Here is a 27,498-nt window from a genome sequence, read left to right as displayed (position 1 = left end):
TTGAACAATATTAATGATCTGTTTTCACTAGGGATTAATTTCACGGAGAGTGTTGAGTTTTCTTTGACATGCAGTATTCTAAAGCAATAATGGCTCCCAGTTCTGTACTCAAAGATCCCATGTCTGTTTCCATCTGTTTCCATCTCCCAGACGAATGATAGTGTTGGTGAATGTCCTAAACCCAAAGCTCCCGAAAGAAAAACTTGCTTTTGCTATTCTGTAATAACACAAAATTAGTGTCTAGCACAAAAGCAAAAAATCAAAAAGCCCAAAAGCACTCTAGCAAAAGTATAGCCAGAAAACTGTTTCAATGAATGATTCAAATTTTTGCCTGAAGCAAGAAAGAATAACGTTTTGTGATTCCACAAAAGCGGTAAAACAAGAATACAACACTATAACAGAGATATTTGTGGTAAGTTGCAAGATAAGTCTGACTAGATATCACTTTAGGAACAAGATAAAATCCTCAGTGGATGTATGAAAGAGGATAAAATTCAGAATGTACACATACCCATTTTATGAAGAGCTGGACTGCTTACACTGAACAGTTCAATGAATGCAAATGCCTGTATGAAGCATGTTATTACCTTTATTCCCCAAACATAGTAGGTAGAATATAAAATTATCAGCTGTGAAAAATTATCTCATAGAAAGCATGACCCATATCATAACATTTCTTTGGCAATTGTCTGCACAATAGAGAGAATCACAGAAAAAAAAAAAAAAAAAAAAAAAAAAAAGTAATAATTCTAGAAATTTGCATAGCATATAGAGTGCTTATAAAAAATTATAAACATTTCAGCAAAAACCCTAAGAATCTTTACCACAAAATGCCTGGAACTATGAAACTATCACATGCCCTCTCCACAGAATAATGACCACTTGGTTAGAAACCTTTTTATTATTTATTTTATTTTATTTTATTTTATTTTATTTTATTTTATTTTATTTTATTTTATTTTATTTTATTTTATTTTATTTTATTTTATTTTATTTTTTAATTGATTTTTTTTTTTTCCAGGAGCAATAAGATGGAGTGCTGTTTCCTAAGGAATCCCAAGGTACTTGTACCTACATTCCTCCTTACACACTCTTAAGATACATTTTCTAGCCCTTTTCCAATATATGATACAAAAAGAGTTTTTTCTCTTATAGCCAGAAAAACAAACAAATAATCAAACAACAACAACTAAAAAGTAGGATCTGCAATATGATTTCATTACCTGAAAGCCATACAGGCCAGTTTGAAAGTAAGTCTCACTGCTATTCTGTTCCTTCAGTAGAAGAACATATGGAAAAAACAAACAAACAAACAAACAAAAAAAAAAACAGTGACAATTTATGTAAATGTGGCTCAACATGGTTTTTAAAGAAATATTCTTGAACTAAAGATGGGATTTATCAGATGTAAAATCTGCCTCTTATAGGAAATATATGAGAATTTTTATACATGTTAAAGTTTTAAAGGCAAATTTTACCTAAGTTTGTACATAAATGACATGAACTTATGATGTTATTCAGAACATTGAAATAGCTTGCCTTTTTTAGAGCAGTTCTTGACAGTATGGTAAAAACCTGAAAAGCATGTTATGTATTTTTCTATGTTTTTAGCTGTGGAACTTTTATAAGCCAAGCTGTACAGACATTATTTGCTCCCAATCTGTGGATGAGTGGAGACCTATCTACACAACTAGATACTTTTTTTTATTATTATTATTATTTTTTTTCCCATGGCACAATTGAAATTTGCACCTCTATTTAACATGCTAGAAAACCAAATATAATCTTTTCAGAAGTGGCCTGAAGTAGCTACATACTCTTTTACTTTAATCCTGAAGCAGGCACCTAATATTTGTCTACCACTATTATGATCAGTTCCTACTTTAGCTTGACTCTACTGTTCTCTCCACAACCTCTTTATAAAATTTCAGGAGTGTCTTGTTCTGAGAACAAGTATGTCATCTCTTTGGGTGTCCAATTTCTGCCATCTTCATCCTAATTACAGCAAGAGCTACCTCTGCATTTGCATTTCATCTGTTATATTCTTTATTGGATGTGAACATCTGTAAGAATGTCCATTGGCCATTGTCCAATTAATTTTAACTTTTCATTGTGAATTCATTTTATTTGTCATCTTCCCATATCTTTCTAACTTTACACATATGCAGAAGTATACATGCACAGACACACTTGTATTCACACACATGCACATATGTTTACTCACAGCTTCTTCTCTTCAATTATGTTTGACTTTTCTGAAAAGACTTACAGTCACAAGACCATGAAAATACTCTTATGTATTGTCCTTCCCACTTGTCCCTCCCATGCAGCTTTTCTGTTTGTTAAGTGCCAGTAAAACTTAACATATTTTTCTTTCTACAATGTCAATAAAACTACATGGGACAGAAAGCAGATAGCTTTCTGAGTGTGTGACAGCACACACTCAGCTCCTGTTCACAATGGCTGTGTGAATGGACTGTTGGGTAAATTATGCTGTAGCCAGCTATCTGCTCCTTGAAAAGAAGAAAATCAGATGGCAAGAAAAGAGCTGGTTGTTCATTTAAACACTCCTGCAATAGCTGGAGACCTAGTTCAAGAGATATAAATCTATCTGGAACATGATGGAATTAGAGAAGCAGAGTGCAGAAAAATGGAAAGAGAGCCAGAAAGAAATTATCACTCTTTTGATAAGAGCCAAAAATAGCCATCAGAGAAGATTCTCACTGTGTGATACAACTGTACAAACCTTCCTAGAAAGGTTTTGAATTCACCTAGAAAATATTTATCACAAGATTTGGCACATCTGAATTGAGCAACCATATTACTTATATATATATTACTTATATATTACTGATATTACTTAGCATCTGAAAAGATACAGAAGTATGCACAAACTCTGCCAGCCACTCCCTAAACAAAATTTTTAGTAGGAAAAAATATAATATCTGGAGACTCCATATTAAACTCCAGCAGTTGTATAGAGAATATTTCTTCTTCTTCTATTTATTTATTTATTTATTTTTAATTAAGACTTTTCATCTTTTTTTTTTTTCATCTTTTTATCTTTTTTTTTTTTTTTAAAGGAAGTTGGGAATTTTTAAGTAGGCACTCTCGAAACGTACTTATTATCAGTCTTTTTCTAGAACATTGCTTCTTCTAGATGTCAGAATCTAGTGGACCTCAAAGTCCTTCATTTCAAATATTTCTTCAATGCCACACACATAGCAGAAGGGGCAAAATCTCCAAATTGGCAAGCTGAAGAGAGACTATTTGAGCAGCTATAAAAAATACAAGATATTAAATTTTCAATCAAAACATCTGGACAATTAATTTTTAAGGAAGTGTGTCCTAGTAAATCAAGACATCTGGTAGCCTGAGTCCCAAATGAAACTTTAGTAAATCTTCAGGGTGTTTATGATCTCACATAGCAACAAGAGAAGTGAATCTTAATTTCCTAGACAACTTTTGCTTTCTACATGGAAACTTCTGCCGATGAGTTGGCACTGCTAGAAATATTCACAGATGTATTAGAAATTTTACTTGTGCAAAAACAGAGACATGAGTGCCGTACAGTAATTGCAAATGTTTTGTAAATTGTTCCACTGGAAAACAAAGTACTAAAGTAATAAAATATAACAAATAATATATCATAATAATATATAATATAGAAAATAATATATATAATATATACATATAAGATAAAATATTTTTTCAGCAACTATTAGCATTATAAAAAAACAGTGTTGGCTTTATGTGGATATATGGTGTGAGATGAAAACAATACTCTGCTGTTCTAAAATTATTAGAGGAAGCACCTTCCATTTTCTGTCACAACAAAATAATAAAACAAAACAAAACAAAACAAAACAAAACAAAGCAAAACAAAACAAAACAAAACAAAACAAAATAAAATAAAATAAATAAAATATGTTGAGTAATATAAAATAAAATAAAACAAAAAAAAAAAAACATAAATCTAAATCAATGCCAAACTTCCCATATTTGAGATTGTTATGTTATGTTGTTATGTAACCATTGAGATGGTTATGTTGCAAAGAGGTAACAGCATCCAGATTTTAAGGCAAAATCTTTATTCTTAAATACATTTACAAAGCAATATTTTTCATGAGTTTTTAAGGATGGAATTAAGAATACTGCATCTCCCAGTTCCTACTGATCAGGGAATAAAGTTTAGGGAAAAACAAAAACAAATTTACAAATTTCAACTAAAACAAAGTTCTAGCATATCCAGATGTTGCAGTCATCAGTGAAAATAAACTCTAGTTCTGTCAACTGGTTGATCCAATGTGAGTTTGATTTAAAACAGGTACAATAAGGAAACAACCTTTTTAAGGTCTCCTTCAAATATTTACTGAACCCTGTGTATGTGGCACTAAGGGACGTGGTTAACAATGGGACTCAGTATGTCAGGCTGATGGCTGGACTTGATCATCTTGAAGGTCTTTTCAGATGATTCAGGTGATTCTGTGACTCTATGGCTGTGACTATCAACTCAGAGGAGAATATTTTTCAGACCTTAAATAGAAAAGTATATATATTTACCACATCTCAGAAGCAGGTCAATTTGCTGCCCATTCTCCCTCTGTCTCACTCTGTATTTTCCAGCAGCTGGGTAGAAGACTGAAGTCTTCATGCTGTGATGTCTCTCCTTACTACCTATGATCCAAATGGCATGAAGGTAACTTTAAAATAATAACAGATAATAATATAATAGATAATAACAACAACATGCTATTGTTCCAACAGATAACCATTGACAAAATGCAACAGCATGTTACAACATTAATTTTTTTTTATTATTATTATTTATTTATTTAATTATTTATTTATTTATTAATGAAGCTTAAACTCATTACAGCTTTTTAGTTGGTTGGTTTTTAATTAAGTGCCCATGCATAACCCCCAAGCTCACAAAAGGGTATTCAGGCTAAGCATGGAAGGGATGCAGAAGAGAAAAATACAGTCATTTACAAAGTAATGGCCATTTTTTACTTTCCAGTGTACAACAATTATATAGTCTCATTTCATTAGTATTGCCTAGAAAATTAATCTCTCTCTGTATATACATTATAATGTTCTCTTAACCCCTTGTAGGTACTACATGACTGCTTGTCACTATTAAAATACAATGTCAAAGAAGAATTTCACCGAACAGTAGAAAACTGTGATAGGAATGACCCCACGCTCCCCAAGGAAGAATATGCTTCTGAATCAGGGAAAGTAATACAATAGAGTGAAAGATAAGAGTGACTTATGAGCAATTATGAACAATATTATTAGAACATGTTGACTGAGAGGTTGTTTTATTTTTTCCTGAAATTTCTCTTCCAGTAACTGCTAGGAGCCAAGGATTTCTTTTTTTTCTTTCTTTCTTATCTTTATCTATCTTTATCTTTATCTTTATCTTTATCTTTATCTTTATCTTTATCTTTATCTTTATCTTTATCTTTATCTTTATCTTTATCTTTATCTTTATCTATCTTTATCTTTATCTTTATCTTTATCTTTATCTTATCTTTATCTCTTTTCTTCTTTTCCTTTTCCTTTTCCTTTTCCTTTCTTTTTTCTTTCTCCTTTGTTTTTATTAGCAGAGTTTAGCTCTAGTGGAATTAAGGAATAACTTTTTTTGAACACAAATTTAAAATTTATAATTAATACATGAAAAATAGGAAAAAAAAAATAGGATAAACCTGTTATTGACAGGTTTAGTTGCCACAAAGGGCAAATTCTGTGCCATGTGAAATATTGTCATATCCCACCCATCTATGAAGTCCCAAAAGGTGCAGAAGGGTACACATTTCTCAAAGGTCCTGCACCAGCTTCGTGTGAATATTTAGTTTAGGCATATTAATTAATATTACATGCAAAAATGTATTGAGGGAAATCTTAATCTGCATTCCAGTGTTGATTAGAATTTAATTTATTTAACTAGCATTTACTTGTAAATGTAAACATTTGACTGTAGATGCTTAAGTTTACATGTAAGTACTTCAGACTACCTCCAACAGCTTGGGCTCTGTTCAGTTTCAAAAGCAAGTGTAGGCAACTGGTGTCATTTGAAGTGGTTTTGGACAGAGGTTGATAGGTATGCCATGGGTTGTACATGAGACCTGTACTTTTCAAGACTGGCTGAAGGAAGATGGGCAGAATTTGCTAGGGCATCTCAAATGACATGAGTGTGCTACCAGATGGATCCTTTTGTGCTTGTATGTGTGTGCACTTCCCTAGGAACACTGAAAAATGCAAAGCTGTACTAGTAAAGCTCAAATTCTTTCTCCCATCCTGAATCTGTCTATAACTTTATTCCACATGTAGTTGAACTGATTTCAGTGGGACTATTTGTTAACTAAGTTGGGGTGAGAAAAAGTCACTGAATGCTTACCTATGCCATATGAAACACTTCAGATTTTCTTTCCAAATATTGAATGAAAAAGATTGCTTAGGTCTCTAAAAATAAAACCTTGAAAAATGAGTTCCTCCTTACTATTATTATTCATAATACTTTTAAAATGTAAAAGACTAATCCCATCTTACTTTGTATAATGTCCTAAAATTCTAAAATTTCTTAATTTGCATTTGGTACTTTATTTTTTATTTAGCTATGGATTCATTATGATAGCCTTTTTTTTTTTTTTCCAAATTTTTACAAAATATTTGAAAGGCAGTGTAATCTTTTAATGGATCTGAGGAACATGGTCTGTTTTGTTTATTTCTGCTGTGAGTGTATGGGATTCAGTACCCTGTAGAACTATACATTTTGAATTTAATTTCTCACATCTTGTAAACTTACAAGTTTAATTCCTGATGTTCCTTTTAAAAGATCCTTGTAGATCTGCACCCTCAGTAAGTTTGCAGATGACACCAAGCTATGCGCATGTGTCGATCTGCTTGAGGGTAGGAAAGCTCTGCAGGAGGATCTGGATAGGCTGCACCGATGGGCTGAGGTCAACTGCATGAAGTTCAACAAGGCCAAGTGCCGGGTCCTCCACCTGGGGCGCAATAACCCCAAGCAGAGCTATAGGCTGGGAGAGGAATGGTTGGAGAGCTGCCAGGCAGAGAAGGACCTGGGAGTGATGGTGGATAGTCAGCTGAATATGAGCCAGCAGTGTGCTCAGGTGGCCAAGAAGGCCAACAGCATCCTGGCTTGTATCAGGAACAGTGTGACCAGCAGGGCTAGGGAGGTGATCGTCCCCCTGTACTCAGCTCTGGTGAGGCCGCACCTCGAGTACTGTGTTCAGTTTTGGGCCCCTCGCTACAAGAAGGACATGGAGGTGCTTGAGCGGGTGCAGAGAAGGGTGATGAAGCTGGTGAGGGGCCTGGAGAACAAGTCCTACGAGGAGCGGCTGAGGGAGCTGGGCTTGTTCAGCCTGGAGAAGAGGAGGCTCAGGGGTGACCTTATCGCTCTTTATAGGTACCTCAAGGGAGGCTGTAGCGAGGTGGGGGTTGGCCTGTTCTCCCACGTGCCTGGTGACAGGACGAGGGGGAATGGGCTTAAGTTGAGCCAGGGGAGTTTTAGGTTAGATGTTAGGAAGAACTTCTTCACTGAAAGGGTTGTTAGACACTGGAACAGGCTGCCCAGGGAAGTGGTGGAGTCACAATCCCTGGAAGTCTTCAAAAGACGTTTAGATGTAGAGCTTAGGGATATGGTTTAGTGGGGACTGCTAGCGTTAGGTCAGAGGTTGGACTCGATGATCTTGAGGTCTCTTCCAACCTAGAAATTCTGTGATTCTGTGATTCTGTGATCTCCTCCAGGATCGAATTATTTGAAGGTAGAGAGTACATTTTTTAAACATATTTCCTGTTTCCAACTACATCCCAGTAACTTGTCTGTTTTGTCCTTTATTAATTGCTCACATGAAATGGTTTGGTTTCACTCCTAAATAAGTGTCTGGTGACACTTATTTATTAACTGATGGAAAGTCTGGGAAAGATCAGCATTTCATCATCAACAAGGCCTTCTGCGACATTTCTGAACCCTTCAATGTTCATCTTCAAGACAGATAAATAAGCATGTTACAAACTAGCCTCTCCAAGCAACACAGGGCTATGGTAAAATTGTTGTCCTTAAATACACCATACTGCTAAAATTGAGCTTTCTGGAAAGCAGTACATACAGATCACAGAATTATATTCCAAGTTGGAAGGAACCAACAAGAATCACTGAGTCCAACTCCTGGCTCCAGACAGGACAACCCAAAACTGAGACTGTGTCTGATAGCATTGTCCAACAGTTCCTTGTTGAACAACTCCGTCACGCTCATTGCCATGACCACTATCCTGGGGAGCTTGTTCCAGTGCCTGACCATCCTCTCAGTGAAGAACTGATAATCAGCCTGAACCTGCCCTAACACAGCTCCCTGTGTTCATATTCAAAGTGTTTTATTGAATAATTGCCCTTTAAATTCCATGGCTTATTTTACAAAAAAATCATACTATTTTATAAGACAATAAATATTAATTAAATAGGTCTTACAACTATTATTTTATTTTATTTTATTTTATTTTATTTTATTTTATTTTATTTTATTTTATTTTATTTTATTTTATTTATTTTATTTAGATAATAGATTGCATATCATTAAGAGCATAACAATAATTTTGTCTAACTAAATTCTATAGCCTCTATTTTTTCCTTTTTGACCAAAGACCATACAAACTTATATTTATGGCACAGTAATAGATGATTCACAGTTAGAGAGAAAGATGGACCCAGGGCATTTTTTACCTTCCTGTGACTTCTTAGGTGTACTTCTTATCTTTAAATGTATTCAGTATTACTACAACTAGCTTAAGCAGTAATAGTTGTAGCAGCAGCAGCAGCAGCAGCAGCAATAGCAGTAGAAGCAGTATTATTATTTTTCTTAAGTCAGCACTGATGCAACCCAAAGTGTCTGTATTTTAATATAATAATGTCATGCTTTTGGCCGCTGATAAAATCCAGATGCCTGTGCTGACTTTTGGAAATTTGGTATTTGCATTACCAAATTATTTTAAATTGGTCATTTCTAGGGTAAGCTGAAGGGAAGACGTAATTTCTCCATTCTTCAATACATGTATGTATATTTCTTATAGTACTTTCAGTAATCATGTGTACTGCAACAACAACCTGACAGTTGATAGAAGCATAAAAATCTATCTTCTGGGTTAGTAAAATTCTGTAAATATTAACAATACATTATTAACTTGTTAATTATCTGGACACAGTTTTTCTATCAAGAATGAATCCTTACAACTTTGTTTGCTGTCATAATTACCTAGAATACAGTGGCTTTCTCTTGAGCTAATTAGTGAGATAGGGAAATGAAAGATTTCAGTTCTGTCATAGCTCATTTGCACTGAAAGAAAAGTGAGGAAATCTCAAAAGTAATATAAACAGTTGTGTCCACAGTTTTATGTGACATGCCTTGAGGATGAAGCAGTTATTTGAGAATGTGGCCCACAGCCATACATACTGTTTTGACAGTATCTTATGTAAAGCTTTACTTGCACAGAATACTTGATTTTTTAATTATTATTCTTTGTCTAAGAAAAATCTTAGATGTTGTTGAGTTTATTTTTACATTTCACATGTATAAACAATATTCATATTTATTTCATTTTTATTAGCTTGTTACCGAAGATTGTAAACCTTATTTAAACAATTAAATTAAACTTACTATTTACAGTATGAATTTGTTAACATAGATGATATATAGATGATCTCTGCAGGAAGGTCACATAGACAATTCACTCTTTTGTGCACAAGACATCTACAGGGAAAAAAAAGAAAAGAAAAAAAAAAAAAAGTGGAGTGTTGTCTTTGGAAAAATTAAGCCCTCTGACACGAATTATTTTTCTAAAACTGAAACACTAATGTAAAGGCTGTTCTGAGAAACTGTGATATCAGCTATAAAAATAAATTTCTAATGGAAGTTCTGGCCATGAAATAGGCCATGCATAGGCCTATTCTCTGTTTCTAGAGATTTTGAATGTTAACAGTATTTGGAAGATTTAAAGCTGTTTTGTCCCATAAGTAAAGAGTATATGCCAACAGAACGTGGCAAGCTCTGCTATGGCTGTATCAAAATTAATATTCACTGAAAGAGCCAGAAGCTGCTGGCAAAAATGTTATCTGATTGTGTATGCAAAGACTGTATCAAATTGTATTTGCACAGGCAGCCAGATCAAAAATGCTGCCATCCTTAATTCTCAAATCCCTAACTTTTGAATATGCTTTTAACATATTTTTTCACTACAGTGTGTAATGTATCATACATATATGCAGAAAAGCTGGTTTTGACAGTAGCAAATTCTCACTTTATCTGCTTTTAGCTACTCTTTTCTAGGAAAACTAGCCAAACTCAGTAACATTTCGTAATTTGCAACAGAATTGACTTCTTGTTATTTTGTGTGTGTTTTTTTGTGTGTGTGTGTTTTTTTTTCTTTTTTTTTTTCTTTTTTTTTTTTTTTCATTAATTCAAGCTGGCATAGCTAGGTTTTCTTTTGCTGTTAATTTTACTTTGACATTAATTTATATACTATATTCCTGTTTTGAATTGTCTGAAAGGAAAGAGAAATCAAATACATAAAAGTGTTCTGTCATTCTCTGTCTATTCTGGGCTCACAGATATGGTAAAAAGGTAATGCTTTTAAAAGATCTTTTCCTCCTACCAAGGTAATCTATACTATCAGGACAAAACTGTGCTAAATATAACACATAATAAATATATAATAAATATATATAATAATATATATATAATATATAAAATACATATAATAAAATATATAATAAATAAGTAACTAACTAAATAAAGCAACCTCTAGGAGTAACAATCAGCATTGCCACTTAATCTGTATTCCATCAGATTTCAACATGTCATTTTATTTTAGCAAGCAGATGGTGCAATCTTCAGCTGTTGGGAATGTTGATGGACTCATGCTCTTTGGCATAGTTTGTGCTGTACTTTTTAAAGAATAACACTTTACACTGATTGACAGCAATTATACATTTCAGTTATGCATATAATACTCAGCACAGAGTGATTGTAAAAATTTGATGTTTCACCGATTATAGAATGGTAGGAGGAGGTAAGAGGCTGTCTCATATCTTTGTCTCATAAACTTTAGCTATAACTTCGATTTTCTGACAGTCTGGGAGCTTTCAGGTTACAGTAAAGAGAAGCTATTAGTCATTTCATGGACTTGATTTACTTGACCTTTGCCTGTTTAACACTAAAAAGTCTGAAATTTTTAAAATATCTAAGATGTGAAGAGTGGTCAGGCAGATTTGGGAATTTACCTTCCCTAAGGGAGTACTAGAGTTTGATATACAGATCAATAAGAACATATTGTAGTTTTAGAAAAAAAAAAAAAAAAAAAAGTAATTTACTGTGTCTTTAGTAAGAGTGATTTTAGAAACTGTAGAAATGGTAAGTTACAAAAGAACTGTTTTTTTTTTTTTTATAACCCCACTTTTGAGACTTTAGGTCCCATTTTATCGTTTCTTCGATTCAATTGTCCATGACATCTCATATTTGTAGTTTTCATTATAAAAAAAAAAAAAAAAAAAAAAAAAAAAGAATCTTGCTCAAAGTACAGCATGAACCACTTCCAATGGAAAAACCTTCTCAATGGTAAATTAAATCCTACTTTCTTCAAACTACATGCCTGAAGAATACAATTTGGTATAAAAGGGGTTTAAATCACTTGTCCAGAAAGAGTCACAGGTAAGGTCTATTTTAAAAAATGTTGATTTTGCATACAAGATTTTCAGCTGAGACAGCAGAGTTGAAATACTAATCCTTAAAATACAAAATTGTACTAAACAAAATGAGAAAAATGGTGATAAAATGAGGTTATGTTACTGCTTTGTGACATGCAAAGATTCACTGACTCAGAAAGATGATGTAGGGTACAATGTCAAGATCTTTGTAAGTGAAAATTTAGTTTTGAAGGGAGTAACTATCTATTGGAAGTTAACTCTGAGGGTTCTTATTGAACAGTTCAAACCATGTTGCATTACCTGCTCATCATGTAACAATTTAGATACATTTTTTAAATTATTATTGTTATTTTTTTTATATATACATATGCACTTAACTATAGGATAGATCTGTGTTCATTTCAGTGGAAGTGTCTTTACTGGAAATAATAGGCTGAATATTAACTCTTCAGCATGTAACTTCTAGACCTGTATCAATTAGTCTTTACAAATCTAAGATACTTATTCTGCAGCAATAGACATAAGTTTTGGCCAAAAAATAGAATAAAATATTATCTGAAAATCTATGTGTCTTCTTCAGGAGATGATCTATATTGAATACTGTGAAAGTTCTCACTGAAAAGGAACATTGTGCTTAGGTTGCCAGGTTTTCAGCCACCTGAATGGTATTTTAATTTTATTTTTTTTAAGAAGAGGTATTTGGTAAGTCAAATCTAATCAGGCTAGAAAAAAAAAGATCTGGAAGAAACAACAACAAAAAAGCCCTTTGAGATTCAAAACTATTTCCACCAAATTTAAAAAAAAAAAAAAAAAAAAAAAGCATTTTTTTCTATGTAGATAGACTGCTAGGGAGAACACAGCTACTCCTTTACAACCTCTTCCTAAACTTTTTTTTTTTTCTTTTGTGTGTGTGTGTGTGTGTGTGTAGCATTACTGCTTCTAAATGGCTACCACGTTTATAATTCAAAGAAATGCAGATGTTGTTGGAATTCAACAATGTAGTGAAGCAGACCCTCCACTCACCCTGCTGCTGCTGCAAATGAAAGGTTCTTCATAAATGGAAGGTAATATTCCAGGTGGTATTTGACGTGGGTTTGCATAATGAACTATTTAAATATGGTAACAAAAACTGGAGACAAAAATTTGCTTTGCAATACCTATCGAGGAATATTGCAAAACATTTAGTCAACATTAAAGATGTATCTTCCTACAGTTATATTATAGAAAAAGATGCCTTAAAATGTCTTTCTACTTGCTAAGTCACTAAGAGTGTATCAAATACACCTCTCTCTCTATGCTTAAATCAAAAATTGGACCTGGTAGAGTTCAGGATCCTCCAGAGAGAGCACAGCTAAAAGCAGGATTATTCTCCAGGCTTCAGGAGAGAAGACTTTGATCCTTTCAGCAGTCTGCTTGGAATAATCCTGTGGACACAACCCTGAAGAGAAAAGGGTCCAAGAAGTCTGGATGATATTCATGGATCACCTTCTCCAAGCTCAAGGACCATCCATCTCAAAGACCACGAAGTCAAGCTAAGGCAGCAGGAGGCGTGTATGGACAAGGAGTTGCTGACTGGACTCAGGCGTGAAAAGGAAGTACACAGGAGGTGGAAGCAGGGTCAGACAACCTAGGATGAATATATAAGCATTGTCTGAGTGTGCAGAAATTGAGTCAGGAAAGCCAAAGCCCTGAATCTCTCCCTATCAAAGCCCTGAATGGAGCTGAATCTGGCAAGGGATGGGAAGTGCAACAAGAATAGCTTCAAGCTTCAAGAGGCAGATCAGCTCCCAACTAAATAAAGCAAAACAACACCAAACGAAACAAACAAAAAACCCACACACATACCCCTCCTCCGTCTCCCCTCCTCTAATAAACAACCAACCAAACAAACAAACACCAAGAAAACAAATAAACACAAAAGTAATTTAGGGAAACATGGGCCTACTGCTGAACACGGAAGAGCTTTGGTGACAGAGGACACAGAAAAGGCCAATGTACTCTGTCTTCTTTGCCTCAGTCTCTCCTCATAACACCTGCCCTTCAAGAATCTCAAGCCTCAGAGATCAGAGAGAAAGTCTAGAGCAAAGAAGACTTAGTTTATAGAGAAAGATCAGCTTAGGGAATATCCAAACAAGCTGGGCATAAACAAGTCTCATGGACTTGACAGGATGCACCCAAGAATGCTGAGGATAATGGTGATTTCATTGTGAGTCCACTCTCAATTGTTTTTGAAAGGTCATGGTGATTTTAAAAGGTTCCTGAAAACTCGTATAAAGCAAACTGATCTTCAAGAAGAAGGATCTGGGAATCTCACAGCGACACGCTCCAGGATACCCAACCCCAACCGAACGGATCACCGGCCTATACTTACTCACTCCTGAGTCTTCGTTTGGTCTTTGTGCACAAAGATTACTAGGGGTTGCCGGCTTTATTTGCTTGCTGCCGAATTTAGGGTTCGTCGGTGAAGGATTTGAATGAAAGCAGTCCTACCGAAGGCTGCTGAAATCAGCGGAGCGCCCCCTCCGAAGGTCTTTCAATCAGATTGCCTTCATCCGAGTCACGGCACCAAATTTGTTATAAGTTGCCCCCTTAATTAATTTTCAGAGAGCATTGCATTAATAATAGAAAGGAATTTATTGAGTAAGCAACAGCAAGCAAAACAGCGCTGGGCGGCCGGGGAGTCTCGGCTCCGCCAACAGCGCGCACCTCACCCCTGCCAAGGTCCCTTTTTTATATCTTGGTAATTCTGGGATTACACAGCACATCCTGGGATTACACAGCACATTCTGCGACTGCGCGCACTGTTGCTAGGGGGTCGTCTCTGTCCCTCTGGTGGTCGTGAAGATGAAGGCAGTAGTCTTCCTCAGTGTTGTGGTTCAACTTCTTTTTTTATTTGGTCATGTTGGCCCAGCGTGAGACAGGAAGGCAGGATGTTGATACACTAGTTTAGCAACTTATCAGGAGATGGTTACATGAGCTTTGCAGCAGTGTCTTTGAACAAAAGAGGCAACTGAGATGCAGAAGGAGAGAAGGGGAGGGAATTCTCTTTTTTGTTACATTAAGCAAAAGAATTTTCGTAGTGTCTAGCCAAGTATTATACAGCTCCTTACTTCAGCAGGGAGCTTCCGCAACTCCCGCTCCTCAGACGGAACTCCTTGTTTTTATAATACAAAAGACAATGAACAAACATTTATTGTGTATTACAGCTGACAGCAGAGCTTAGTGGGTGAGGACAGAGCCATAGACATAGTTTATCTCAACTTTAGCAAGGATTTGACTCTCTCTCCCATAGTATCCTCACAGACAAATTGATGAAATGTGGTTTAGATACGAGAGCTTATCTAAGTACAAGGAGAGCTTGGACTGTTCAGCCTGGAGAGAAGGAGGCTCAGGGTGTTCTTATCCATGTGTGTAAAAAACTATGGAGTGTTGTAGAGAAGATGGAGCCAGACTCTTCTCAGTGGCGCTTATGACAGGATGAAAGGCAATGGTCATACATTGAAATTCTACTTGAACATAGGTGTGGTTCACCCATACATGAGGGTGGTTGAAAACTGTAACAGGTTGCCCAAAGAGGTTGTGGAGTCTCTGTCCTTGGTGATGTTCTCGGAACTTGACTGGGCATAGTCGTGGCCAACCTGCTTTATCTGACTCTGCTGTAAGCAGGGTTGAATGGTCTAGGTGATTTCCAGAGGCGCCTTCCAGTTTCAGACATTCTGTGGTTCTGTGACTCCGAACATTGAAGTTGACTCTGCTTTGAGCAGTAGGTTCAATCAGATGAACTGTAGAGATCCTTTTCTGCCACCTTTATTTTGTGATTCTCGAAACACATTTGTTCAACAATAATTTTGATAATAAATAATTACAAAATGAATAAAAATAATAGATCAAATATACTTACATTTTAGTTAGGAGGTTTCATTTGTTTGTTTGTTTGCTTGCTTTTGTGTGATTGTTCATTTCTTCTCTCTGTTTTTGAATCCTGGAATTGTGTAAAATAATCTGTGCTTTTTTGAGATTTTTATTTTAACATATTGGCTATCAGTCATTTCCAAATGGAGCTTGAAGAGGTCAGTCACTGTTCCAAGTACCAAATGGGATAAGACTCCATTATACATTGGAAAGCTTATTTCTTCTAATGGTTAATAATTCATTTTAATGATTACTTTCTCATATATTATCCAACACTTTATTCTTTTTTTTTTTTTTTTTTTCCCTTTGGCTGCAGGAGCCACCTTCAGAGTAAATACTAATGTAAAACAAAACAAAACAAACAAAAAAAAAAAAAAAAAAAAACAAAAAAAAAACATTCTTAGCATGTTCCATACATTTAGTTATATTATTTGACCTTGAAATCATTTTTTTGTCTTTATTTTCATAGTGTCCTAAGAATATTAATTTGATGTTTTAATGCATTTTAAATTGAAAACATTAAATAATTTACTATTCTGATACTGAATTCTGTGATTCTGTGATTCTGTGACAGCATTTATTGCATTCTGATCTTGTACTAGATTTTAAGTGTCTCAAAAAAAGCAAAAATAAGAAGTCTTTACAAGGGAAAAAAATCACAAAACCAACAGGTGCTTCAAATTTTGCAGACACAAATTACATTCTGCAAAGGATGATTAGAAACCTAAGTGTTCTCTGAAAGACTCTTTCCTAGAATGTTTTTTGTTTCAACTAAGAGTTTTAATTTCTTCTATTTTTTTTTTCTGCTGTAATGTTAGTGCTTGAGGTTATCTTCATTTATTTATTTATTCCTTTATTAACTAATAACCTAACAGATCCCTCTTCTCTCTCCTCCCAGCCTGCTGTTCCACAGATTAATTAATTTTAGGCTATAACTGTATAAAGACATATAATCTCTCTCATTATTCATCAATTGTTTGATGAGCTTTCACAACCAGATACTTAAAGGAGTAGCTAATGTTCACGTAACTATTCCTTATGACCTCCAAAGCCCTTTTAAAGTCACAGGTTTCCACAATTAACTGACAACAATGTCTTTATTTATTTATTTATTTATTTATTTATTTATTTATTTATTTAACTTATTAATAGGTATATTGAATAACTCTGAACTAAAAAGTGATTGTTGTATGACCCCAGCCACAGGACAGAAGTTTTTATATTTAAATAGCCTAACCAAAGAAGCCTAAACTTTTGCCAATGAGGAATTTGTAAAACAGCATTTACTGTCTCAAAATCTGTATTTCCTGGGAGCACTGTGTGATTGCTACTGATGATTACTAATGATAAAATTATATATAGATACATTAACTTCCTCGTTACAAAACACAGTTTTAACCATGCAGCTACACAGTAGATTTGGGCTACCTCTAGTCTAGTTTTACCTCTAGTAAAAATACCCCTACTTCTATTCTATTTTACCTCTAGTCTGTATTTTATTTTTATTTATTACTTTTTTCCCAGATTTAAAAGCTGTATCTTGGCATCTATAATGTCCATATGAAAGTAATAAGGTTATATGCACCGAATGGTACTTGGAAGAAGAATATCTAAGTATATCTGGAAATTTGTATGTAGCAGTAAATATCATCAGTGCTTCAGTTATGTTGTTCAGAATTCATATTAATTAAAACCAAAGAAAAAATATTGGTTATTATGAAAAACAAAATAATTTTCACATATATAGGATTCTGGTGCCATGGCTACCCTGGTGTCCCCAATTGCCTGGTGGTAGGATGGACCTGGCTGTGAGGGCCTCCCCTGATCTCCAGGGAGCTGCTGCATGGCACTCTGAGAGTTAGCTTGGGCTGTACTGAGACCTGACTCAAGCACTACAGGGCAGTGCCCACAGCCATGCAGGGCTTTGTCACTTTGACTCCTAATAGAATGGCCTGGCCCTGAGATCTTACCTCCCCACAGTGCCCAGTCTCAGGTTTCTGAGTGACTCCCATCATGTCAGAGCTGCCTGGTCAGTCTCTGGAGGCCCCGTCAGACCCTAAAGAGGTCCAGCCACCCAGGAGCCATGGCTTGTCAGGGCAAGATTTATGCTTGTCCTTTCCTTAAGCATGTCCTGCTTCCAAGTATTTATATGCTATAGATAGTTTAATAGGAAAGAAAAAGGAGAAATAATTAAAAATAATAATAAAAAAAAAACCACCATCAGCAAAAGAAAACAGACAAAAACAGTATGACGCTATATGGTATGGAATATTTCTTTGGCCAATCTGGGTCACCTGTCCAGCTTCTTGTGTACCCAGAGCATCCTTGCTAGCAGGGCGGCATGAGAAGCTGAAAAGTCCTTGATTTTCCTTTAATGAATACTGCAGAGCAACAACTAAAACATCAGTGTGTTATCAGCATTATTCTTATCCTGAATCCAAAACACAGCACCATACCAGCTACTAGGAAGAAAATTATCCCAGCCAAAACCATGACAGATATTAAGGAAGAATGCAGAAACAAGATACAACATTTCAAACAGTTGACATTTAAATTAGGAAAATCATTAATTTGTGTTTTGCAATTTGTTGTGGGAAAAAAAAAGAAAAAAAAAAGAAAAAGTGAAAACTTCTAAAAAGTCATATTCCTACTCTCTCCCCCCCACCCCTATCTAATTCATGTTATTATTAAATAAGATTTATTTAATATAACTCTAATGTATACTTCAGGAAGGACCAACAGTGTCCCTTCCTGTGAGTTGTGGGATCCACTGTGATAATATTTTTCCCTTACATTTACCAATGTGACTATCAATTTAATGTAAAAGAAGCAGAATTACCATGATACCTCTTGTACTTCATGTTTCTGCAAATGCAACCATAGACAGTATTATAATCATATCCTGTTGCACTCACGTTCATAAATACTAAGGTCCCATTTTATGGGTAAGTGGAACAGGTTAAAATTTTCTGTGTACCCAAGGGCAAAGAAAATGCTTATTGTTGAAAAAGAAGAAGAGTTTTGAAGATGTGTGATCAATTCAAGCTTTTAGAAAAAGAGAACAAGTGGAATACATTTTTTGTTCTTTGTTTGTTTCGTGGTTTGCAGTTCTCACTATAGATAAGTTTCATTAGAAGTTACAACTATTTTGCATGTATGTTTTTTGAGTATGATTTTCTTCAATGTACAAAGTCCCTGTTTGTATCAATGAGAAGGCATCAATGACATACAGGATTTTTGGCTTCTTAGATGCTAGAAGATCTGCCCAGTTCAAGCTTGTAGATGTAATGAGGTACTTTTCCTGCAATTAAGATGGAGCACATCTCCTTTAACAGTGGTTGGAAGTTGAAAGTAATTGTTTTTATGGATTTTTCCCAGTTTTATGAGACATAATTTAGCCCCTAAAGTGCATTACAGTTTTCATAGTTTCATATTCTTCTTGTTCAGCATGACAAGTTCTGACAGTATGACATTTTGGATATTAATCTATCTTATTTCTTTATATGATTTGCAATGTGCGGAAGCCATAAATCTCTGCTTTCCACATTTACAAACTTTTTTCAGGCAGTGTTTTTCAGCCCACATCTATTTAAGTATTGCTCAGAGTTTTATTAAAAAAAAAAAAAAAAAAAAGATATGCATGTATAATAAATCAAAAATGCCATATTTCTTCTGTGCATTTGGTGTAGTAATAATGAATAATAATAAGAGTTACGGGTATAATTCAATTTGTAAATATTGTCATATATAACATATTAGGTTGTACAAATTGATTAACACAAATACTCCAGTCTTACAAATATATTTAGGACTGAAAGAAGTCTTGCAAGCCTCCAATACAAACAAGAGCAATGTAAGAGAGCTGGCTAAAACCCACACAGGCCTGGAAATCTGCCTGACATAATTTTTAAATTGCTTTGCCAAGGATTGTTGGATCACTGGCAAAATTGCCCCATTTCTGCTAAATGTCATAACTTCATAATAAATAATTATTTCTTGTAACACAAATGACACTCCCTAAGTTAATTAGAATTAAATTTTAGCAAATTTTGTAAGAATACAGTGCTTATCCAATAACATTTTTTGCTTTTAGATTCCTCTTTCATTTATAAGATTTTTCATCTGTAAGACGAGCTGAAGTTTTAAAGAGAATTAAATTTCTACAATCTGTGTCTAAAGACACAGGTTGGTGCTTCCACTGAAGGAAAAATAAATAAATAAAAGAACAAATGAAATTTATATGTATTCTTTCTGGCAATGTCTAAAGGACAAATTCATTGCCCTGGATAGCCAAATGCCACAACTCTGGCCAAGATGATTCATCTGTTGTCTTTTCTTTGGTGGAAAAATTAATTGGTGACATGAGTAGGAAGAAATAGTGTTAACCTTGTTGTGAGAAAATGTGACAGGAGCAAATGTGACAGTCTGGTTGGTGTGTTGAAATTTGCTGACTAGGTCAGCAAATTGGACTTGTCTGCAGCACAGGAAGTAGAAATTCAAGTAGTCTAATAATTCAAATCACACCATTATGACTACTTTCAGTCCTTCTCTTTCTTATAAATGAAAAATGAAATGTTCAGTGACTTTGCACCTTTTACAGCCAGTGAAAGATCTCTCTGAGTCCTTAGTCTCGGGCTATGCTGAGCAGATGGAAAGATCTTTCTTTGTTTTTGGTCAAAAGTGGTCTTGTGAAAACTAACATGTTATGTTTTTGTGAAATGTTATTATTTGGACATCAAAGGCCATGATCCTGGACCACTACTTGTTAAGATTTCTAGATAAAGAATGAATTGCATAAATTCATATAGTATACTGACATTGGGTTAGTGTTGAAGTCACTCCCACTCCAGCTAATTAACCTTTTGTGAATTTCTTGTAAACTGTTTTTTTTTGTTTGTTTGTTTGTTTGTTTTTTCTGAAACAACAATAGAGAGAAATGGCTGATGTGTTTTTCCCTCTATTTCTTCCAGAAATTAAAATGAACTTTTGTTTTGCAGTGAAAGTCTCATTTGACTTGATAGATTCTTGTTACCCTGTACATTTTCTCTTCTCAGGAGAATGTATTCATACACAAGACTTCAGTAATGTAACATGTCATGTGGGGGGGAAAAGCCACTTTTTCAGGAAAAAAAAAAAAAAAAAAAAAGCCTGAGCTTAGCTGTGGAGGGAATTCTTTTCAGTACTATTGCTTCATAAAATATATTGACTATATTGACTTCAGAGCTGCAATCTATTCCAAGGAGAATACTTCACAGGATCTTGTTCTGCTTCTGTCCTCCCCAGTGCCACTAGCAGAATGTGTTACATTTGTTCATGGCACATAGTCAAGGAAAGAAAGAAAGAGGAAATAGACAGCTAGTAAAATTCATTGCTACTGCAAATCACTCTGCAACAAAGGAGAAGCAGTGAATGGGGAATAGAGAACCAGCAAACATAAAATGATTTGTAAACAGAATTCAACAGACATAACAACTGAAATCAAAGCTGAGACTTCTGGGGAAAGATTGTTTAAAATATCTGGATTACACCTGCTGGAAAAGGTATGTTTAGGGATCAAATTAGGCTACAGTAAAACATTACTCACGTTAGCAAGATGAGAGCAAAAGTATGTTGCTACCTCACGGTTACATTTTTGTTTGTTTTTTAAAGACCATCCTCAGTGTCCACAATACAGAAGCCTACATCTCAGTCAGGCCCTTTGCATTTATGCTCAATAGGCACCAACCATGGATTAATCTTGACTATTTCAGACATCTACTTCAGTGTAAAATGAATGGAGTTTGCCAATTACTTCCTTTTCTTTAATATCCAGAAAAAAAAATCTTAGCATATGTAGTTCTGGTATGTGTATGTGGTTTTGGTCAAATTATTCTCTGACTCCAAGCAACAGGAACCGACTTTCTTGTTGTGGTTTTCCTTACCCTAGGGATACTGTAAGCAGCTTCCTGTAAAGATGGAGGAATACAGAGGAACACAAAGATGTATTAAATAACTAGTTTAATAAACTGCATCTTACTGTCCTACAACTTTGAGAGTAGATGTCCAGGTTTCAGCTACAATAATTTTCCTCCTAGTAGCTGGTATGGTGCTATGTTTGGGATTTAAGATTTTACTGGGATTTAGGTTTTACTCGGGTGGGTGGCTGAGCTCCACCTCAGCCGCTCTCACTCCCTCTCCTCAAAGGGAAAGGGGGAGAAAATACGATGCAAAGGGCTCAAGGGTTGAGATAAGAGAATTTCATTTCTTCACCAGTTCCATGAAGATTATCCATGAAGAACTGGTTGGTGACCTACTACGGCACTTAGATGTGCACAAGTCGATGGGGCCAGATGGGATCCACCCAAGGGTACTGAGGGAACTGGCAGAGGAGCTGGCCAAGCCGCTGTCCATCATTTATCAACAGTCCTGGCTATCGGGGGAGGTCCCAATCGACTGGCGGCTAGCAAACGTGACGCCCATCTACAAGAAGGGCCGGAGGGCAGACCCAGGAAACTACAGGCCTGTCAGTTTGACCTCAGTGCCAGGAAAGCTCATGGAGCAGATCCTCCTGAGAGTCATCATGCAGCACTTGAAGGGGAAGCAGGCGATCAGGCCCAGTCAGCACGGCTTTATGAAAGGCAGGTCATGCCTGACGAACCTGATCTCCTTCTATGACAGAGTGACGCGCTGGGTGGATGAGGGAAAGGCTGTGGATGTGGTCTACCTTGACTTCAGCAAGGCTTTTGACACCGTCTCCCACAGCATTCTCCTCAAGAAACTGGCTGCTCTTGGCTTGGACTGGCGCACGCTTCGTTGGGTTAGAAACTGGCTGGATAGCCGGGCCCAAAGAGTCGTGGTGAATGGAGCCAAGTCCAGTTGGAGGCCAGTCACTAGTGGCGTCCCCCAGGGCTCGGTGCTGGGGCCGGTCCTCTTTAATATCTTCATCGATGATCTGGACGAGGGCATCGAGTGCACCCTCAGTAAGTTCGCAGATGACACCGAGTTAGGTGCGTGTGTCGATCTGCTTGAGGGTAGGAAAGCTCTGCAGGAGGATCTGGATAGGCTGCACCGATGGGCTGAGGTCAACTGCATGAAGTTTAACAAGGCCAAGTGCCGGGTCCTGCACCTGGGGCGCAATAACCCCAAGCAGAGCTACAGGCTGGGAGAGGAATGGTTGGAAAGCTGCCAGGCAGAGAAGGACCTGGGAGTGATGGTGGACAGTCGGCTGAATATGAGCCAGCAGTGTGCTCAGGTGGCCAAGAAGGCCAACGGCATCCTGGCTTGTATCAGGAACAGTGTGACCAGCAGGGCTAGGGAGGTGATCGTCCCCCTGTACTCAGCTCTGGTGAGGCCGCACCTCGAGTACTGTGTTCAGTTTTGGGCCCCTCGCTACAAGAAGGACATCGAGGTGCTTGAGCGGGTGCAGAGAAGGGCGACGAAGCTGGTGAGGGGCCTGGAGAACAAGTCCTACGAGGAGCGGCTGAGGGAGCTGGGCTTGTTCAGCCTGGAGAAGAGGAGGCTCAGGGGTGACCTTATTGCTCTTTACAGATACCTTAAAGGAGGCTGTAGAGAGGTGGGGGTTGGCCTGTTCTCCCACGTGCCTGGTGACAGGACGAGGGGGAATGGGCTTAAGTTGAGCCAGGGGAGTTTTAGGTTAGATGTTAGGAAGAACTTCTTTACAGAAAGGGTTGTGAGGCATTGGAACAGGCTGCCCAGGGAAGTGGTGGAGTCACCATCCCTGGAAGTCTTCAAAAGACGCTTAGATGTAGAGCTTAGGGATATGGTTTAGTGGAGGGCTGTTAGCGTTAGGTTGGAGGTTGGACTCGATGACCTTGAGGTCTCTTCCAACCTAGAAAATTCTGTGATTCTGTGTGATTCTGTGATAAGGACTGGAAGATCGCTCAACAACTATTGTGATGGGCAAAACAGACTCAGAGTAGGGAGACAGTAAGATTCATTGCCTATTACTAACAAGCTACAGAAGTGAGAAACAAAGGAAAGAAACGAAAAACAATCTCCCAATCTGCCCTCTTCCACTTCCTTCCCCTGATCAGTGCAGGGGAATGGGGGAATGAGGGCTGCAGTCAGTCCCTAATGTTTCACCTCTGGCAGTGCTCCTTCATGGTCACTCTCTGCCCCTGCTCCACATGGGGTCCCTCCCAAGGGATGCCGTTCTTCCCGAACTGATCCTGTGGGGGCTGCCCACAGGCAGCAGCTCTTCAAGCACTGCTCCCACACGGCTCCGTACCACGGGGTCCATCCATCCCCCAGGAGCAAACTGCTCCAGCACGGGTCCCCCACGGGTGGGCGGCAGCTCCCCCCAGACCCCTGCTCCTGTGTGGGCTCCTCTCCACGGGCTGCAGCCGTGGCCTGGGACCTGCTCCTGCAGGGGCTCTCCATGGGCCGCAGCCTCCTCCAGGCCACATCCCCCTGCTCCACCAGGGGCTCCTCCACAGGCTGCAGCATGGAGATCTGCTCCATGTGGGACCCATGGACTGCAGGGGGACAGCCTGCTCCACCAGGGGCCTCACCACAGACTTCTCTCCAGCACCTGGAGCACCTCCTGCCCTCCTTCTGCACTGACTTTGGTACCTGCAAGGCTGTTTCTCACTCCTCACACTCTCCCAGATGCAACAGTTTTTTTTCCCCCTTTCTTAAATATGCTCTCACAGAGCTGCAAACAACATCACTTATTGGCTCGGCTCTGGGTAGTGACAGGGCCCGTATCTATCCAGATTCTTTTCTAAGAAGTCATCCCTATGGCCCCCTGCTACCAAAACCTTGCCATGTGTTATAAATGAGGTCTGAATTCAATCTGAATTTTGTAATATTTATAAAACAAATATTTCTAAAACGTATAAAAGGCAAGTAAACAGCGCTGGGTGTGCGGGGAGTCTATGCTCCACCAACACGCACACACGAACATCAAACATTCTAAATATACAGAACATTGCTTTACATACTAAAATCGAATATGCCTGTCCATATGTAAAATCAGAAAAGGTAACAAACAATCCTTTAAGTTCCATGACTTAACAGTGTCCATTTTCCATTCCTTTTCTTGATTACTAATGTTATAAATGAGATCTCAACTCAATCTGAATTTTGTAATATTTATAAAGCAAATATTTCTAAAAGGTATAAAAGCTATAAAAGCTATAAAAGGCAAGTAGACAGCGCTGGGTGTGCGGGGAGTCTACGCTCCACCAACACGCAAACACCAATCATTATAAATATACAGAACATTGCTTTACATACTAAACCCGATTATGCCTATACATACGTACAATCAGGAAAGGTAACAAACAATCCTTTAAGTTCCATAACTTACTAAAATCGAGTACGCCTATATATATTCACTATCAGAAAAGGTAACAAACAATCCTTTAAGTTCCATGACTTAACAGTCTCCATTTTCCATTCCTTTTCTTGCCAATTGTTAATAAGGAGAATAAGCTGTAAGGTTATCAGGACAGTCTTTGTTCCTAAGGACGTATGATTCCCCATAATGCGCAACTGCTTACCAGCGAGAGGCAGTTGTGTGCACGGCTCTGCTTGTCTCAGCTCAAGCTTCTCTCCAGCTCCAGTGCGCCTATTCCCAGCAACTTTCTGTACGAGCTTCTCTGAGCGATTTGCTGAGTCTGTCCGAACCTATCTTCATGAGGCAATCAAAGTGCCTGTTCCTGTCCTGGTCTCCGTTCTGCCGGCTTGTTCCTCTTAACTTCTTTTTCCTGCTTCTTTATTGATGTAACTTCATCGTGTTGCCTTTTTTATCTTGAGGGCAGGCTCCCCTCTTATACCCTTCTCTCCACAGCAGTTCTTTTCAAAACAACTTTTCATTGGTCAAACAACTTTGAATGTAACAACAACAGCAAACACCCGGAAACATCCATGCCTTAACGGCTGGAGAACAAGAGAACCAGCTGGAGAACAAGCAACCAGAGACTGCATGGAGTCTCCTGAATCACCCTTCTTTGTTCCCTCTAAACTCTTTTACATTCCTGATGGCCTCGTCGTTAAGAGTCTAATGTTATCTCAATCATGGGGCTTTCCAACGGCCCACATTCCCAAATCTCCCCCTTCTTTATTAATATCAACCATTTTCTCGACACGAATTACCACTCCATCTATAACACCATGTAAACCCACTACAGAATACTGTTGATAACACACTGAAGTTTTGGTTGTTGCAGAGCAGTGCTTACACAAAGCCAAGGACTTTTCAGCTTCTCACACTGTCCTGCCAGCAGGCTGGCTTGGGGTGGAACAGGAGCTGGGAGGGGACAGATCCCAGCTGACCCCAACTGGCCAAAGGGGTATTCCATACTGTATGGAGTCATGCTGAACAATTAATCTGGGGGGGGGGTGACGGCCGGGGTGGGGGGACCGGCTGCTCGGAGATAGGCTGGGCATCGGTCATCGGGTGGTGAGCAAGTGCATTGTGCATCACTTGTTTTGTACACATTATTAGTTGTAGTACTATTATCATTATTATTATTTTCCTTTATTTTCTGTCCTAATAAACTGTCATTATCTCAACCCGCAGGCTTTCATTTCTCTGATTCTCTCCCACATCCCAGAGAGGGAGGGGTGAGGGTCAGCAAACAGCTGTGTGGTGCTTAGCTGCCAGCCAGGTTAGACCACAACAAAGGCTTTCTGGTTTTGACAAAAAATGTAAATAATCCACTTGAAATTAAACTTCAGGATGATTTAAAATAGCTTCTATGTTCTGTGCAATATCTTTAATATCTTTTTATTTTTTTTTCTTCTTCTTTTTTTTTTTTTTCGTTTTAATGCAACAATATTTATTTAGTAATAATTTATTCATAATTTTAAACTGTGCAACTAATGTTATTGCCTCTTTGTATAATAAACATCAACTATTCTTTGAAAAAAAAAATAATTTATTAGACATAAAACAAGAGATTAAAAAGAAAATTCACATATTTCTGTGCAGAGCCTGTCTCAGCTTGGGACCAGGAGACTGAAGTTCATTCCAGCACAGATTGCCATAAGCAGCATTGAAAGACACTTTGAAAGAAAATAAAGAGAAGTATTAAATATGAAGCTAATGAACAATCTGTCCTCACAAAACATTAGAGTGTCATCCTTTGAGGTACTATTTTTCTTTTCCTTTATTTTTTGATTATTTTTGTGCTCTGAAAAGTAACTGATTTACCCCCCCCCCATCCAAACAAAAGAAAAAGAAAAAATATGAGAAAAGAAAAAGTCAACACCTTCTGTATCTAGAAATACATAAGCTAAAACAAAAAAGGAATGTGCTCATGAGAGCTACACAACATAACATTTTACATCAGTAACGATTATGAATTAAAATTGTGTCACTACATTTTGTGCTATATTCTTGTCTCATAATTGACATTACAAGGAAGGGATTTTCTGGTTCTTCATGCATTCTGGCAGTGACAAGGCTATAAACATGCACACTGGTGAAGTACAATGAGATTCCTGGCAGAAAATTGCTAATGCAATACTTTACTATGAACACATGCAATAAATATGAAGCAACATAATAAGTTTTTAAATACATAAGTTCATTTAGTTCCAAAACAACAGTGTTCCTGAGTGTAACAGAAAAAAAAATAATAATAATCCTATTTTAATTAATGGCTTTAATTGCTCTTTATTTCAGCTATATGACACTTTTTATTATGTAATCGTCTGTGGAAATATTTAATGAATTGCAGTTGCTTACCACGTCCACAGAATGTTTTTTTTCATACCAGTTTTAAAAATACCTTTTGTCCCAGGGAGTTTATGATTTGCATATGAAACAGGGCACACACTTATAATGACAGGCAGCTAGATGGGGTATCTCACTAGCAAACAGTCCTATGTTATGCTCTTATGGCACTTCTGAACTT

The 27,498-nt window shown here is 37.1% G+C and overlaps 1 long non-coding RNA gene across 1 annotated transcript in view; it reads right to left on the bottom strand.

Moving 5' to 3' along the window:
• The window catches only part of LOC311429740, a 37,367-nt gene extending 11,875 nt beyond the window's left edge, over nt 1-25,492 (bottom strand). The window contains exons 1-4 of the long non-coding RNA XR_014688372.1: nt 25,138-25,492; nt 9,678-9,770; nt 4,564-4,677; nt 1,224-1,274 (exon numbers count right to left, since the gene is read on the bottom strand). This is a non-coding gene — a long non-coding RNA (uncharacterized lncRNA). The remainder of the gene's footprint in view (nt 1-1,223; nt 1,275-4,563; nt 4,678-9,677; nt 9,771-25,137) is intronic.
• Between the last annotated feature and the right edge of the window lie 2,006 nt (nt 25,493-27,498).

Source organism: Aythya ferina (assembly GCF_964211825.1).
Source record: "Aythya ferina genome assembly, chromosome: 1".
Taxonomy (NCBI): Eukaryota; Metazoa; Chordata; class Aves; order Anseriformes; family Anatidae; genus Aythya; species Aythya ferina.
This window is presented reverse-complemented; position numbering and strand designations above follow the sequence as displayed.